The 17,344-nt window shown below is 40.6% G+C and overlaps 1 protein-coding gene and 1 pseudogene across 2 annotated transcripts in view; one reads left to right on the forward strand and one right to left on the reverse strand.

Moving 5' to 3' along the window:
• FKBP5 (FKBP prolyl isomerase 5) overlaps window positions 1-17,344 on the reverse strand; it is a 111,802-nt gene that overhangs the window by 26,600 nt on the left and 67,858 nt on the right.
• LOC112133734 (large ribosomal subunit protein eL36-like) lies at window positions 7,421-7,855 on the forward strand (annotated as a pseudogene).

Here is a 17,344-nt window from a genome sequence, read left to right on the forward strand (position 1 = left end):
CCACTGTCCTATGTGCAATCTGCTGTTAAACAAAATGTTATGCAGCATATGACTGTACATGCATACTAGAGAGGTTCTACAGGGAGTCTGAGGCTTAAGATATTTTTACTGAATTCGCTGAGGGTGGTGACGCACACCTATAAGTCCCAGCTACTCGAGAGGCTGAGGTGGGAGGATTGCTTGAACCTAGGAGTTCGAGGCTGCAGTGAGTTGTTATTGCAATTGCGGCACTGTAATCTAGCCTGGGTGACAGAGTGAGACCGTCTCAAAAAAAAAAAAAAAAAAAAAAGATATTTTTACTGGAGTAAAAATTGATGTTTCTAAGGAGGTTAAGAGTTCTAAAAAGTTTGCATTTCTAAATATTTAAAACTCTGCCCAAGAAATTTAGACTAATAACACTTTTCATAAAAAAAAAAGATTTGCTGAGCAAAGTAAATTTCTCATGTATTGTGGAATGTCTCAAGCATAGAGATTTATTGTCCTAGTAGCTCACAACTTAGTTAACAGATTTTTTTTTGTCTTAAGTTTATTGTTGGAAGTATCATCTTCCTCCCTTAAGGAGAGTACATTTAGTGGGGGAGGAAATTATCAGTACATTTGTTGTGGCTTTTGGTTGATCAAGTTTGAATGTTTTCAAAACAGGAAATCCAGAGACTCTGCAAGGATTCCTGCCTGTGCGTTAGTTTCCTAGGCTGTTTTTCAGCTTGATGTATGTACTTGATATTAAAATTAAATAAGTAATTTCAAAAGTTCTCTTTAGATGTGATAACCCATCATTAGTGAGGGAAAAAGATTGGCTACTAATAAACATGTTGGGAAAGATAAATGAAGTAACCATGCCAAAAAAAAAGTCAAACTGTAACAAAGGCATAATTAAGAAAGCAAAACATTCATTGTAGCTAGTCTTCTCCGAGAGACAATAAATGACAGAACTAGTGTCTGATGCTGCAATAGGACAGTAAACATTTGTGATAGCTCTTACAAATATTTTCTACTTTACATGTGGACTAATCCTTTTTTTTCCTGGTAAATCCAACCCTTCAAAATTGGACCCTGCAGTACCATAAAATCTTAAAACGGATATACATCCAGACACATACACCCCAGTTTATATAAAAAACCAAAACCATCGCCTTGTAATACTGACAATATTCGGAATGTCAGAGTAAAAGGAGGTATCACAGCCTCATGGTGAATACAGCCCATTGATTCTCCACATCTACAAGTAGCAAAGGGCATTGCTGGGTTAACTGGTTTCTAAACTTGGAACACTGATGTGACAAGTTCTACAAGACTGCTGACAAGAACTCACACACCACTTGGAGCCACGGAAAGACTGCTGATTGACACAGTGGGGGCCCCGATTGTGGTAACAGATGCAGATGTGCCTAGCTCCTATAGCTCCACTTATTCTTTTTAATGTTATCTTAAAAATTGCTACCAAAAAAAACAAAACAAAACAAAAACCATGGCAGCTCTGGCTGTGGAAGCCCTGTGGTTGCTTTTTGACCTGGCATCTTTTAGTGCAAATACTAACTTAATAAATATTTAATAATAACCATCATGACTCACTGGGAGTGCAGCCTGTAGGGCTCAGGAGGTCTGTTGCTAATCCCAACCAGCATGACTTGCGGGAAGTAAATCATCTATGACGTGCCCAAAGAGAATAAAAGTACATACAGGATGCTTCTACTTAGGGCTTTTTTGGTAGAGAAAGAAATAAACAAGTTAAAAAGAGACAACATTTTTTTCTTGACTTAAAGACTATGTAACTTAAAGGGGGAGGGAGGTCCTCCAAATCCCCACAAAGTCAAACCAAACCAAATTACCCAAGCTTAGCTGCGCAATCGGAGTGTAACCACATCAAGCGAGCTGCAAAACATCACTTAAACTGGAGCTCTGACTTATTGTTCTCTTACTGCCCTAGAGCAATTTTGTTTTGAAGAGCACAGAACACCCTGTTCTGAATGTGGCTGGCACATGAACTCGATGTGCTGACAGCAATTTGTACTCCGATTAAAATAGGGGGGAAAAAAGGAAAGAGTGCACAGCAGTAACAAAAATGAAATGCAAGAACCCCTAAACCATGCAATTTGTATTTTAGGAAGCAAAACTGAGAAAGAGGCTCCATAACTTAAAAAACAAAAAACAAAAAGCTGTAAATGCTCCAGCCTAAAGACATTAGCTCTGTTAAGTGTCTATTTTTCCCTTTTCTAATTATAGTAGTTGGTGTCTGATAGCTTTGCACTCATTCTCAAAACAATTACTGGGTCATGAGGATCTGAATGGGAATGTTGTAATGGCATTACTACTAGACAAGACTGGTTATCTGGCCAGAGAAAACCAGGTTGTGACAGGTTACTCCCACTGAGCAAGAGTTTTCTCTGTTGCCTAATTCATGCCAAGTGAGCTTCTCTCTGCCTGTGTCTCCTGCCTAATAGAGCACGGTATCCAAGAGAGTAGGATCTTAATAACCCCCTGAAAAAGCAAGCAGAGATGGCTTTCTAAAAGCAGGAGAACAAGAGAAATACTTCCATCATGCATGGTGGTCAGATTTCCCCTAAACTGTCCCCCTTCCTCCTCTACACTGTTTTGTACTACCTAGGATGAACACACACCACTGTAAGATTGCTTACAGAACTGACGGACAGATGCTAACAGGCGTGGAACCTGGCTCCTGGAACTGAATAACATTTATGCAAATGATTTATTTTGGTTGATCAAGTTTGAATGTTTTCAAAACAGGAAATCTAAACAAGAAGTATACACCTAGCAACAAATTCTCCATGAACACCAACCCTTACCAGTCTTCCCTTCACACCACTATAGCACTTGAGTTAGACCTGGATTCCAGTCTCATTCTGCCACTTCAATTATGACTTTGGGTAAGGTAATTAAAGTGATCTGAAGCTCAGTTTCTTCACTGATAGAATGTGGATAATACACTAGATAAATGATAATTGTTGAGAGGATTAAATTAGATACTGAATTAGAGCTTTTAATCTAGCACCTGATATTCATTCATTCATTCATTCATATGTCAGGGTGTCTATCATGTGAAAACGCTGTCGTTAAGTGTGGATATACAGAGATGAACTAAATGAATGTTAGCTATAATTATTTTCCTGTGCCTAGTGGTAAATTATACCAGATTAAACATGTTTTAGAGCTCTGTGTAAGAAAACATTTAATGGTTCAACACAGAAAGCTGTCAAAGTATGAATAAAATTCTTAGTAGGCAAAGGCAGTATCTTGTACTTCTTTTGTGCCTCACAGTACCCAGCACAGGGTTCAGGGCCAGCAAGTAAATATTTATTTAATGACTAATCTTAAAATAGGGCATTAAGGACAGGGTGATAATTTTCACTAATTTATACAAATTTTCCTTTTTGAATCTATTACTATTCCTATTTTAATAAATTCTAGGAAGCTATACAAATTTTATATTGATATGGAAACTTTGTTTTTTAATACTATTCTAAAATAAATGGCCAATTGGCTGGATTTTTTTTTTTTTTTTTTTTTTTTTTTTTGGTAACAACAACAGCAGCAGCAGCAGCAACAAAAGACTGTTTTCTTTCTTTTTTTGAGACAGAGTCTCGTTCTGTTGCCCAGGCTGGAGTGTAGTGGCGTGATCTTGCCTCACTACAACCTTCACTTACTGCAACCTCTGCCTCCTGAGTTCAGGGACTTCTCGTGCATCAGACTCCCGAGTAGCTGGGACTACAGGCCCGCACCACCATGCCCAGCTAATTTTTGTGTTTTTAGTAGAGACGGGGTTTTGCCATGTTGGCCAGGCTGGTCTTGAACTCCCGACCTCAAGTGATCCTCCCGCCTCGGCCTCCCAGAGTGCTGGGATTACAGGTTGAGCCACCGTGCCTGGCCTCTTTATTGTTTTTGTTTTGATTTGGGGGTCTCACTCTGTTGCCCAGCCTGGAGTGGAGTGGTGTGATCACGGCTCACTGCAGCCTCACACTCCTGGACTCAAGCTATTCTCCTTCCTCAGCCTCCCTAGTAGCTGGGACTACAGGCACACACCACCACGCCTGGCTATTTTGTTGCTGCTGTTGTTGTTGTTGTTAAGCATGGGGTCTCACCATGCTGCCAGGCTGGTCTTGTACTCCTGGCCTCAAGCAATCCTCCCACCTTGGCTTCCCGAAGTGTTGGGATTACAAGTGTGAGCCGCCACGGCTGGCCAGAAAGACTTATTTTCTACTATGATTTTATTCTACCTGAAAACTTGAAGATACCTTTTTGGAAGAAAGAAATTATATAAATCCAAAATATTTGAAAGAATAAACAATGGCCACTTTAGACCAAGTACCATATTACATTATTTGTGAAAACACATAATAAAGTAGTTTCAAGAATTTGCTCTCTATTCCTAGACTTATATCCCAGGACATTCATAAATACTTCAAAAGCATATGAAAAACAAAAATGTAAAGTCTCACAGCTCCATCAGATCTCAATATGGGCACACGTAATCTTTCCTCTGTTTTCAATTTTTGGTACCTTTTTGATTTTAGTGTTTCATTTATAAAGAACACATAGCTAGATACCGTTGTTGTTCTCACTTTATGAGACCTTTTGCCTTTAATAGGTGACTTTATCCCATTCATATTTTTTGTAATCACTGATATGAGTGGTTTTATTCTTGTCTTAGGTTTTCTACACAGTGTTTTCTTTTTTTTTGAGATGGAGTCTCACTCTGTCGCCCAGGCTGGAGTGCAGTGGCGTGATCTCGGCTCACTACAACCTCCACCTCCCGGGTTCACGCCATTCTCCTGCCTCCCGAGTAGCTGGGACTACAGGCACCCGCCACCATGCCCAGCTAATTTTTTATGTTTTTAGTAGAGACGGGGTTTCACCATGTTAGCCGGGATGGTCTCGATCTCCTGACCTCATGATCCGCCTGCCTCGGCCTCCCAAAGTGCTGGGATTACAGGCATGAGCCACCGTGCCCGGCCCATGTTTTCTTATTTTTTAAAACAATTTTTGCTTAATTGATGAAGTTTTCCTTGTTCCTCTATTTCCCCACTCCACATGGGGTGGTTTGGAAATTCTACATGCTATTTTTACTAGTACTTTCCATTAAAGTCTGAACAAATCATTTAAAGATATATATATATCTTTATTAATGTTCAGAATCAATCAGCATAAAACATTCAATAAAATCCAACATCCCTTCATTATAAAAAACCCTCAATAAACTAAGCATCAAAGAAACATACTTCAAAATAATAAGAGCCACCTATGACAATATCTTTTTTTTTTGAGACAAGGTCTTATTCCATTGCCCAGGCTGGAGTGCAGTGGTGCAACCATAACTCACCGAAGCCTCTATCACCCAGGCTCAAGTGATCCTCCTGCATCAGCCTCCCAAGTAAGCTGGGACTACAGGTGCATGCCACTATGTGTGGCTAATTTTTTTTTATTTTTAGTAGAGACAAGGTTTCACTATGCTGCCCAGGCTGGTCTTGAACTCCTAGGCTCATGCAATCCTCCTGCCTCGGCCTTCCAAAGTCTTGGGATTACAGGTGTGAACCACTGCACCCAGCCGTCAATATCATACTGAACGGGCAAAAGTTGGAAGCATTCCGCCTAAGAACTGGAACAAAAAAAGGGTGTCCACTCTTAACTCCTATTCAGCATGTTACTGAGCCACAGCAATCAGTATGCGGCAAGTCCTAGCCTGAGCAATCAGGCAAGAGAAAGAATTAAACGTCATCCAAATAGGAAACCAGACCTCTACCTCTCACCATATACAAAAACAAACTCAAAATGGATTAAAGGCTTAAATGTAAGGCCTCAAACTATATAAATCCTAGAAGAAAACCTAGAAAATACTCTTCTGGACATTGCCTAGGCAAATAATTTATGATTAAGTCCCCAAAATCAAATGCAACAAAAAGAAAAACTGACAGTTGGGACCTAATTAAAGAGCTTCAGCACAGCAAAATAAGCTATCAACGAAGCAGACAGACAAACTACAGAATGGGAGAAAACATTTGCAAATTATGCATCTGACAAAGGACTAATATCCAGAAAAGAACTTAAACAAATCAACAAGAAAAAAACAGCCCCATTAAAAAGTAGGCAAAGGACACGAAGAAGCAGCCAACGAACATGAAAAAATGCTCAACATCACTAATCATCAGAGAAATGCAAATCAAAACCACAATGAGATACCATCTCACAACTGAGTCAGAATGACTATTAATAAAAAGTCAAGGCCGGGCGTGGTGACTCATGCCTTTAATCCCAGCACTTTGGGAGGCCAAGGCAGGCAGATCATGAGGTCAGGAGATCGAGACCATCCTGGCTAACACGGTGAAACCCCGTCTCTACTAAAAATATAAAAAAAAATTAGCCGGGCGTGGTGGCGGGTGCCTGTAGTCCCAGCTACTCGGGAGGCTGAGGCAGCAGAATGGCGTGAACCTGGGAAGCGGGGGTTGCAGTGAGCCGAGATTGCGCCACTGCATTCCAGCCTGGGCGACAGAATGAGACTCCGTCTCAAAAAAAAAAAAAAAAAAAGTCAAAAAAGAACAGATGTTGGCAAGGTTGTGGAGAAAAGGGAATGCTTAAACAGTGTTGATGAGAATGGAAATTAGTTCAGCTCCTGTGGAAAGCAGTTTTGGAAATTTCTCGAAGAACTAAAAATCAAACTACCATTTGACCCAGCAATCCCATTACTGGGTATACAACCAAAGGAAAATAAATCGTTCTATCAGAAAGATAGCTGGCATTTACACTGACATGTTTACTGCAGCACTGTTTGTGTGTTTCTTTCTTTGTTTTTTGAGACAGAGTCTCACTCTGTTGCCCAGGCTGGAGTGCAGTGGCAGGATCTCAGCTGACTACAACCTCCACCTCCCAGGTTCAAGCAATTCACCTGCCTCAGCCTCCCAAGTAGCTGGGACTACAGGTGCCCGCCACCACACCCGGCTAATTTTTGTATTTTTAGTAGAGGCAGGGTTTCACCATGTTGGCCAGGCTGGTCTTGAACTTCTGACCTCAAATGATCCACCCACCTCAGCCTCCCATAGTGCTAGGACTACAGGCATGAGCCACCGCGCCCAGCCTGTTTTGTTTTGAGACAGGGTCTTGTTTTGTTGCCCAGGTTAGACTGCAGTGGTATAAATGTGACTCAAATGATCCTCCCACTGCAGCCTCCTGAGTAGCCGGCACTACAGGCATGCACCACCATGCTTGGCTTTTTTTTTTGTCTGTAGAAATGGGGTCTTACTATGTTGCCCAGTTTGGTCTTAAACTCCTGGGCTTAGTGACCATCCCACCTTGGCCTCCCAAAGTGCTGGGATTACAGGCATGAGCCACACACAGCACTTACTCTTAAGCACAGTTATAAGCAAAGACACGGAGTCAACCTAGGTGTCCATCAACGGTGGATTAGATAAAAATGTGGGCTTCCTTCTGCCACGGCCACCATTGGAGAGCAGCAGCCATGGCTCTGTGCTGCCCTATGGCCGTGGGCCTCAACAAGGGCCACAAGGTGACCAAGAATGTGAAGACGCCCAGGCACAGCCGCTGCTGCAGGCACCTGACCAAATACACCAAGTTTGTGCCGGACATGATCTGAGAGCTGTGTGGCTTCACCCTATACGAGCGGTGCACCATGGAGTTACTGAAGGTCTCCAAGGACAAATGGGCCCTCAAGTTCATCAAGACAAGGGTGGGGATGCACCAAGAGGAAGCGGGAGGAGCTGAGCAATATCCTGGCCACCATGACAAAAGCCGCTGCCAAGGACTGAGCACTCTGCCCTGCCCTCTCTCTGAAATAAAGAATAGCTTGACAGACTTGAAATAAAAAAAAAAAAAGAAAATGTGGTACATATATACCATGAAATACTATGCAGCCAATGAAAGGATGTCCCCTACAGCAACACAGATGCAGCTGGAGGCCAGTATCCTAAGTGAATTAACACAGAAACAGAAAACCAAATACTGCATGTTCTCACTTATAAGTAGGAGCTAAACCCTGAGTATACACAGACATAAAGATGGGGACAAGAGACACTGGGGACTCCAAAAGCAAAAAAGGATGGAGGGGTACAAGGGCTATATTCTGTGTTCACTATCTGGATGATGGGTTCAATAGAAGCCCAAACCTCAGCATTACAGACAATATATCCATGTAACAAACTGGCACATGTTCCCCCTGAATCTTAAAATAAAAGAATTAATCAGCATAATCTCCCCTGGAACAAGAAATTAAGGCAGCTGGTTGTGGTAGTACACGAGCCTGTAATCTCAACTACTTGGGAGGCTGAAGCAGGCAGATCGCTTAAGCCCTGGAGTTCAAGACCAGCTTGAGCAATATAGCAAGACCCCATCTCTAAAAGGATAAAAAAAGTTAGCTGGGTGTGCACCTGCAGTCCCAGCTACTCCGGTGGCTGAGTTGGGAGGATGGCTTGAGGGCAGGAATTTGAGGCTGCAGTGAGCCACAACTGTGCCACTGCATGCCAGCCTGGGCAACAGAGCAAGACCTCATCTCCAAAAAATGTTTTAAAAAAGAAAATAATATTAGACAATTTTGCCTTCCCCTCTTCATTTCCTATCCTCACAATCTTTTGTTAAAATAACCCAGAATCCGGACTGTTATTATTGTTTTATTAATTATTATTATTATTATTATTATTTTGAGACAGAGTCTCCCTCTGTCACCTAGGCAGTGGTACAATCTTGGCTCACTGCCACCTCTGTCTCCTGGGTTCAAGTGATTCTCCTGCCTCAGCCTCTTGAGTAGGTGGGATTACAGGCATGTGCCATCATGCCTGGCTAAATTTTGTATTTTTACTAGAGATGGGGTTTTGCCATGTTGGCCAGGCTGGTCTTGAACTCCTGGCCTCAAGTGATACCCTCCCAAAGTGTTGGGATTACAGGTGTGGGCCACTGTGCCCAGCCCAGACTGTTTCATTATTAATATTACTTTAACATTACAGCTCTACTGCTTCAGAGATCTTTCAGGATAAATGTATCCAATATGGAAATTATTATTTTTTTTCTCACTACTGTTTCTTATGCCTTGAGTTGTTGCTTCTTGACTTATTTTTTTGTTTTGGTACATCCCACAGTATTTTTTTCGAAAAGAATATGAGTCTGCAAATTCCAAAAAGTTAATTTTGTTCTCGTACATAAATGACAGTTTGGCTGAGTACGGAATTCTAGGTTCAAAATACACATAGCTATAGACAATGATCAAAAGCATTGTCTTTAGTGTAATGAATAGGATTCTTATTCCTTTGTACATAGCTTGTTCTTCCCTTGAAGAGTTCAGAATTTTCTTGTAAGCTACAGAATTCAGAAATTTCACCAGGATATATCTGGGTGAAACACCACTCCTTCCTCCTGGGTACCACTATCAACTGGCCCTTTCAATCTTAAGACTCTTTCTTTTATTCCCTGTAGGAAATTTTCTATTAGATGTTTGATTGGATGCATATTACCGCTCCTGGATTTATTATCCATATCTTCTAATTTCTTTTTCACTTTTCATCCCTCTTTTTTCTTGTGTTCTGAGAAATCCTTGGCTATCTTTCAGATCACCTGATTTCAGGGACTGTCCATTTTGCTCTTCAACCCTTTCCTCTGAGTTTCAGTTTTGATTAATCATGCTCTAATTTCCAGAAACTTTCTTGTCCTCCCTTTCCTTTTTCAGGGAAGTTGGCTTTTTGACTTATGAATCTGATGTCCTGTTAACAATTTCTGAAGACAATAATTAGTATTTTTACAGTTCTCTTCTACTTCTTCTGTTAGTCCATTTTAGTGCTGCTTTTTTCATAATATGTGCTGATGATTCTTTGTTGTCTGGCCGTATTATAAAGGAAGGATTCGGGATGATCAAATGACTATAGTTAGCTACCATTTTTCTAAGCAATTGGATATGTTTCCATGGCAGGCCTTTCTGCACAAGGATGGGCTGATTGCGGGGATCTAAGGGTGAAGATTTCACAAATATTTATTAAGCATTTACTATGAGCTGGGCATGATGGGCACAGGAAAGTTGACTTTAGGAGCAGAACACTTTAGCATTATTTACTGTGAAAAGCTGTCTTTACACTTTTTTCCCCTTTAAATTTGTTTTAAAAGTTCAAAAAAGGCCGGGCGTGGTGGTTCACACCTATAATCTCAGCACTTTGGGAGGCTGAGGCAGGTGGATCACGAGGTGAGGAGATCGAGACCATCCTGGCTAACATGGTGAAACCCCGTCTCTACTAAAAATACAAAAAAAATTAGCTGGGCCTGGTGGCAGGTGCCTGTAGTCCCAGCTACTCGGGAGGCTGAGGCAGGAGAATGGCGTAAACCCGGGAGGCGGAGCTTGCAGTGAGCCAAGACCGTGCCACTGCACTACAGCCTGAGTGACAGAGCAAGACTCCATCTCAAAAAAAAAAAAAAAGTTTCAAAAAATACATTCATTTTCCCTAGTCCAAGTCCTAACGCTTGGAGTCTTTTGAGGCACATTTTATTTTATTATTTATTTTTAAATTTATTTTATTATTTTTCTATTTTATTTTAGACCTGGCCTTACTGGTTTTAGCTTGGGAGAAAAAGTCACAGTCAGACCGTAGTCTAGTAGTTTTCAGTCCTTGCCTGCAAACTAGAATAATCTGAGAGTTTAAAAAAAAATACTTGTGCCTGGAGTTCCATCTTCTGAGATATGAGATTCTTATTTAACTGGTCTAGGTGTCAGAATTTTTAAAAGCTCCTTAGGTAATTCTAAATTCAGGAAAAGTAGAGAACTACTGCACTGGAGGTTTACTGGCCCCGCTGTTCCATCTTGTTTTATAACAACCCTGATGATTGCTGCATAGCCTGCTTGGGCTCCCTCACACCAGATGACTATGAGCTTGGAGTTCCGCCTAAGCCTGTTGACAAGAACAGTATGTACCTCTGCTTAAGTCCTCTTTACACCTGTCTTGGGTTGGATTTGCTGAGACTAGTTTCCATTGGTTCAAATTCATCAACTTTACATATTCCAGAAATTCTCCATAATTTCTGATCCACTCTTACATTCCTCCCCTTTCCAGCACTATTATTGATTTCTTCTTCTTCTTTTGAAAATCTTTGTTCCCTCCATCTATGATTTCAGTGAGATTTGGAGAGGGAAAGGAGGTATGCCAACAACTGGAACCTGTAGAACATTCTGTTGAAAATTTCACATTTAAAAATACTGCTGACTGTCTGCATTCTTTGCATTCAAATGTGGCTGAAAGTACTGAGAGGCAAGAGAACCACATACAGCCAGCATTTTGATGGGCCTCTTCCAACCACTAAAGTTGACAAATCAGACGATGTGAGAGACTGCGGGATGGGGGAAGAGTAACTGGTAGCTATTTAGAACCTTATGTAAGTCAGATTTGATTTTCTAAGAAAGCAAAGCTGAAAAGTAGCAATGTAGCCACGACTTGCAATTAAACTTAAGGACTGAAGTATCAGTCATCATAATCATATCAATTAGAATACCTTAGAACACAGTAACTTTTTAAATGAAAGGAAAACTTTGAATAAAAATTACAAGATGGTCATCTTAACTGACACAAGAAAAAGCGTAGGGGGACAGATTCTAAAAACTGATGTGTAACCATTAGGATCCTCATATAAAGAGTAAAAATCAAAATTTCCTTGAGAAAGAATAAATCCCATCAAACTAACCTAAGTTTTCTCTTCCACACAGAGACAAATTATGAAAAGGAAGTAAAAGTTTACAATTCAGTAAAAACCTTTTTGAGTCCATAATGTTACTCTTCCCCCAGAACCTTGAGAAATATGATTTAGATAAGATTACTATTAAGATATATGATTAATTTGAAGACTGTTATTAGAGACAATTTTAGGTCTCTAATAACCATGGTAGAGCCAAGAGGATTTGCTGATGGATGACATGTAGGAGATAAGAAAAAGAGGAGTCAGCCAGGCACAGTGGCTCACGCCTGTAATCCCAGCACTTAGGGAGGCCAAGGTAGGTGGATCACCTGAGGTCAGGAGTTCAAGACCAGTCTGGCTAACATGACAAAACCCCATCTTTGCTAAAAATACAAAAATTAGCTGGGCGTGGTGGCACATGCCTGTAGTCCTAGCTACTCGGGAGGATGAGGTGGGAGAATCACTTGAACTCGGGAGGCAGCAGTTGCAGTGAGCTAAGACGCGCCATTGCACTCCAGCCTGGCCCACTGTACTCCAGCCTGGGCAACAGAAAAAAAAAAGAGGAGTCAAGGATCTTTTTCCTTAGATCAATTAAAAGGAAGCAAAACAAATTAGTGAAACACAATATATAGGGTAGAAGAAATTAAGTGTCCACTAAATGTCTGACACTCTTCTTCGTAACTGTTTGTATTAGTCCGTTCTCATGCTGCCATGAAGAACTGCCCGAGACTGGGTAATTTATAAAGAAAAGAGGTTTAATTGACTTACAGTTTCACATGGCTGGGGAAGCCTCAGGAAACTTACAATCATGGTAGAAGGGGAAGCAAACACACCCTTCTTCACATGGTGGCAGGAGAGGGAAGAGCCAGCAGGGTTTCCCTGCCAGACCCTTACAAAACCATCAGATCTCGTGAGAACTCACTCTATCATGAGAACAGCATGGGAGAAACTGCCCCCCTGATTCAGTTACCTCCCACTGGGTCCTTCCCATGACACGTGGGGATTATGGGAACTACAATTCAAGATGAGATGTGGGTAGGCACACAGCCAAACCGTATCACTGTCACACAACCTGTGGGAGTGAAAATTATTCCCATTTGACAGATTAAAAAAACTGAATGCTCCACGTAGTTAAGTAACTTGTCTAAAGTCATAAAAGTATCAGGTAGCAATTCCAAGATTCAAAACTCAAGTCCATCACTTACAAAGCTTATCTGTCCCCTCTTCCACACCACTTCATTGTCTCTTTACACAGAAATGACAGAAATTTAGTAAATCACATATCTATAAGAACATATTGTAATGGGTGATCAGTGTCTATTGTTCTTGTTCACTCTACAGCCGGCTTTAGTTCCAGGTTTTATTTATTTTATTTATTTATTTTTTTGAGACGGAGTTTCCCTCTGTCACTCAGGCTGGAGTGCAGTGGCGTAATCTCTGCTCACTGCAACCTCCGCCTCCCAGGATCAAGCAAATCTCCTGCCTCAGCCTCCCAAGTAGCTGGGATTACAGGTGCCCACCACCACTCCCAGCTAATTGTTTGTATTTTTAGTAGAGATGGGGTTTTGCCACGTTGGCCAGACTGGTCTCAAATTCCTGACCTCATGTGATCTGCCCACCTTGGCCTCCCAAAGTGCTGGGATTACAGGTATGAGCCACTGCACCTGGCCTAGTTCCAGGTTTTATATCTGGTTTCACATCTAAGTGTATTTGGTGATGCTATAAAGAAAAGGCAAACCAGTAAAGACTGAGATTTCAAAAAGAACAAGGTGATCTTGGTTTTGAACAGGACCACCTTTAGGGTAATCTTTGTTCTCCTCCCCCAGATAGCTAACTTGTTTAAAGGAGGAAAAACCAGGACATTTTAACCTTGATAAATGAAAGCATAACACAATAAATTTCTATAAAACAGATTTGTTCCAGAAAACCAAGAAGGTCTTTTGAGTGAAAAAGTAAAATCAACCATTTACTCTAAAATTTCCCAGGAAAGTACATTCTAACAAGATGAAAGACAAAAGATTAGTCATTGCCCTTTTTTTGTTCTTTCTCTCTTTTTTTCAAACTGAGACAGAGCCTTGTTCTGTTACCCAGGCTGGAGCACAGTGGCATGATCACAACTCTCTGCAGCCTTGAACTCCTGGGCTCAAGAGATCCTCCTGCCTTAGTCTTCTGGGTAGCTGGGACTAGAGGCATGTGCCATCACATGTGGCTAAATGTTAAATTTTTTTATAGAGACAAGGTCTCTATGTTGCTCAGGATGGTCTCAAATTCCTGAGGTTAAGCCATCCTCCTGCCTCAGTCTCCCACAGTGCTGGGATTACAGGTGTGAGCCACCACGCCTGGCTCCCTTTGTTAACAGAAACAGAAAAAATAAAATGACATAAAACGTAATAAAATACAGGAAGAAAAATCAGGATCTAATGATATAACTAATGAGACTGGAATAGGGTGGAAATAATGGGGAAGTGGGAACAGGTTAATAAGGATGAGGGGGAAATGACACTTTTGGGTATATCATTTTTTATATAGTTTAAAATCATGGTAATGTTTCACATATCCAAAATAAAACAAATAATTAAAATTAACCAGAGCATGGCAGGAACCCAAAATGGAATATAAACGGTAACAAATGAATAATGTTACAATTGAGTAACACAATCACATTGAAGGGGGTGAGGAAGAAAGAAGTTACCTCAGTTGGAAAGCAAGTGTTTTGAATATACACTATAAGACTGATGACAAAAGGTACTATACACAAATATTTCCTAAAGTCAGTTTGTCACAGGGGTCTAGGTTAGCAATTCTAAAACCACCTTACATATACACTAGGATGGGAGCAATGAGTATGCTGTGGAGAATGAGAACACTTTCTCACTTCTGGAGAATGGAGTTTCAAATGAGCAAAGGGCAAGTAAACTTGTGGTGTTGGATTGGAACTGGAACTGCAACTGCCAGTGAGTATCCATGGTTTTTAACATATACGTACAGGCTGGTCGGGCACCATGGCTCATTCCTGTAATCCCAGCACTTTGGGAGGCCAAGGCAGGCAGATCATGAGGTCAGGAGTTCGAGACCAGCCTGGCTAACATGGTGAAACCCCATCTCTACTGAAAATACAAAAAATAGCTGGGCGTGGTGGCAGGCACCTGTAATCCCAGTTACTCTGGAGACTGAGACAGGAGAATCACTTGAACCTGGGAGATGGAAGTTGCAGTGAGCTGAGACTGCACCACTGCACTCCAGCCTGGGCGACAGAATGAGACTCTGTTGCAAAAAAAACAACAACAAAACAACAACTATACACACACACACACACACACACACACAGGCTGATGTAGAAATACATATAGATGTATATGTATGTATGTTGAGGTCCATATATTCTCTATCTCTCTGTCTGCTAAGAGGGTCTAGGAATGATGATATCCCATAGCAGGAGCAAACCTAGCACTCAGATCTTGGTTTCTAAATGCCTTTCTCCAATAAAAGGAATCAGGGCTCTTTGGAGACATGGTTGGTTCCAGGTCTAGGGCAGGAAAATTTTAAGATGAGCCATGAGTGTCTTGTGGTACCAGAAAGTAAGGAAGCGCTTAAAAAAAATGGGGATAATATTGAAAGGACACAAAAACAAACTTAAAGGAGTTTCCAATGGTCAAATCTGGGACAATCTGAACAACAAAATAAATAAGAATAGTAATGAATAATAACTTACAGAATAAATATACACAGGTCCATAATGATATAAATAAACTGAATAAATATACAGTAGGATTCAAATTAATGTAGAGAGAATAACAGCAATAGAAAATTTACCATTAGTCAAATGCCGCAGTAATAACTATTGCAAGCAAAAATCAACAAATGTCAAAATGAGTGTGTAAAGTTGTGATACAAAACAAGATAGTACTTCACTCCTAATATTTTTTAATTACAAAGGGAAAATAGTAACTTTGCAGTAGTGAAACATGGTTTCCCACCTTAACCCAGTGTTCTAAGGTAACATCACCAGTAATGAGACATCAATATCATATACCTCTTGATAATGATGAAAGGCACAACATCACTTCAGTGGTATTTTCAAAAAACGCATAACCTCAATCTAAAAACATCACCAGAAACCCAAATTGAGGGATATTCTACAAAATGGTCAGTTGTATTCAAAATAGTAGAGTAGGCCGGGTGCGGTGGCTCATGCCTGTAATCCCAGCACTTTGGGAGGCTGAGGCGGGTGTATCACCCAAGGTCAGGAGCTCGAGGACCAGCCTGACCAACATGTTAGAAACCCTGTCTCTAATAAAAATACAAAAATTAGTCGGGCATGGCGGTGTGCGCCTATAGTCCCAGCTACTTGGGAGGCTGAGACAGGAGAATTGCTTGAACCCAGGAGGTGGAGGTTGCAGTGAGCTGCGATAGCATCACTGCACTCCAGCCTGGATGACAGAGCAAGACTCCATCTCAAAAAAAAAAAAAAAAAAAAAGTAAATACAATGCTGGATCCTGAGTTTGATCTTAGACCAGAAAACAACAGTAGTGTAGTAACTGGTGAAATTCAAATAAGATCTGGAAAACAGTTACTGGTACTACATCACCGTTAACTTCCTGATTTTGATAAATGTACTGTGATTAGGTAAGATGTTAACATTTAGAGGAAGCTGTGTAAAGCATATAAGGGAACGCTCTATAATAGTTTTGCAACTTTTCTGTAATTCTAAAATTATTTCAAAACAAAAAGTTAAAAAAAAATTGACTCTCATCGCAAGTATTACCAAAAGCAAGATCTGATTTAATTTAGTCTGCTCTAAAGTCATCTCCACAGTGGTAATTTTGTGGTATTGTCTATAATTGGGAAAAGTTTTTCCTCTTAGTTGACAAAACCCTCCAGTTTAAAAATATATATTATAAATTACTGAATCTAGGGAGTGCCTGTATCCATAGGAGTAAACCTCTACCTTTGTACATACATTTGAAATTTTTCATAAGAAAAATTTAAAATACACATTGTAGACAAGCTTAAGTGCTTACTAATGTAGTGAAGATGATTTTCTATCATTCCTACAACTTTTGTAAATATTTAGAATTCTATGATGGAGTTTTAGGGCTAGTAGGACCTTAAAAATCAAGAGGTTCAACCTTGCCTCACTGCATAGGAAGGAAGCTAACGCCCAGAGGTGAGGTCTAGTTGGAGGCTGAGGCTGGAACCCTATCTCCCAGCTCCTAGTCTGGAGCTATTTCCCTGGTATTCTACATTTAAAGCTCTTCATGTATTCAAAAACTTATCCCAAATGGCAATTTGGGATAAATAATGTTTGTAACTGCTTCCCAAAACAACATAATTTAAACTGATTTGCCGGACTCGTAGAAATGAAATATGGGTTGAAAATAGTATATACTTTAAAAATAAGAAACTCAGCTATTCTTGTTTTCTGTTTAAATGAACTCTTTACTCTTTTTTTTTTTTTTTTAAAGAGACAAGGTCTCACTATGGTGCCTAGGCTAGAGTGCACTGGCTATTCACTGGTGTAACCATAGCATGCTATAGCCTCGAACTCATGGCCTCTAGTGATCCTCCCATCTCAGCCTCCCAAGTAGCTGGGACTACAGGTGCACACCATTACACCTGGCTTTTGAAATCATTATTTTAAACAGACCTTTTATAATAATAGTTCATGTTCCCATCCTT

Source organism: Pongo abelii, chromosome 5, assembly GCF_028885655.2.
Source record: "Pongo abelii isolate AG06213 chromosome 5, NHGRI_mPonAbe1-v2.0_pri, whole genome shotgun sequence".
Classification (NCBI taxonomy): Eukaryota; Metazoa; Chordata; class Mammalia; order Primates; family Hominidae; genus Pongo; species Pongo abelii.